The sequence below is a fragment of the Aplysia californica genome, unplaced genomic scaffold (genome assembly GCF_000002075.1).
Source record: "Aplysia californica isolate F4 #8 unplaced genomic scaffold, AplCal3.0 scaffold00330, whole genome shotgun sequence".
In the NCBI taxonomy this organism is placed as follows: domain Eukaryota; kingdom Metazoa; phylum Mollusca; class Gastropoda; order Aplysiida; family Aplysiidae; genus Aplysia; species Aplysia californica.
The window spans coordinates 881,323-882,557 of NW_004797600.1; positions in this window are offsets into that span (position 1 = coordinate 881,323).

The window sequence follows — 1,235 nt, forward strand, 5'->3', positions numbered from 1 at the left end:
TGGTGGTGGTGTTTTCATAATCTAAACAACCCATATGATAATTATTATGGTATATTTGAAACTATTTCTAAGTAATCGTTTCTGTTAAAAGACGTAAAAAAGAAATAGACGTTGAGGTATGGGTCATTGATGCTGAATACAAACTCGGATTTAAAAAGGATATATTTAAATCTTGTCGCAGGTGTTGCAAGCAAAGACACAAACGCCGACGTGAGCAGTCTCGTAAGCGAGTCGATCAGTGAGTACTTTTACTTTTGTTAACTATATTCAGAGTAAAACGGAACAAATCGAAAAGATCATTCTATTTATTCGAAATCAAACTCATTGTTGTTGCTGTTGCTGTTGTTGTAATTGTTGTGTTGTTGTTGTTGTTGTTGTTATTGCTTTTGTTGTTGTTGTTGTTGTTGTTGTTGTTGTTGTTGTTGTTGTTGTTTTTGGTAAGTGTTTTACGGCGCTCGCAACTGCATAAGCTCACATTAGCGTGCGGAACACACCAAACATTTTCAGTTGATAGGAAATTTTGAATTTTGCCCGGGTGGTGCAGAAGCCCATTCTTATCGATTTTGGACCACCAGGGATCTTTACCGTGCGCAACTTACACACGGGACCTCCGAAATTTTTCACCCCTGTCCGAGAATGCTAGCTGTAGATCATAAGATCAGGGGTGTGGCGGAAAGACAGCAGTAGGAAGGAGCTATGGAGAAGCAGTAGAAAGGCTGCAGAAAGAGTCAGGAGGGGGGCAAAGGAGGTGAGGGGGTGGGGGCAGAAAGTGGAGACGAAAACAGACGACAGAACATTGTAAGAGAGCAGAAAGTGGAGACGAAAACAGGTGCCAGAACATTGTAAGAGAGCAGGAAAGCTCTCGGACTCGCAACCGTAAGGTCGTGGGTTCGAATCCCGTCAGGGGCCCGACGTTGTGTCCTTGGGAAAAGGCACTTTCCACGAATTTTCCTCACTTCACCCAGGTGGGAATGGGTACCCAGTTATAGACAGCGAAATATCTTGTTATTTTGTTAGTGTTGAGCGCTTAATCAGCTGCTTGCCCTGTATGCTTCCTGGGAAGCTGAGAATGTTTCGGAGTGTTCTGTGGTCTGCTGGGGTAATCATATAGTGTAAAGCGCATAGAGCCAGCTGTTGAGCGGGGATATGCGCTATACAAATGCTATTTATTATTATTATTATTATTATTATTATTACCTAGGTGCTGTTTTAGCTAGTTTTAGTAAAAGTTTTAC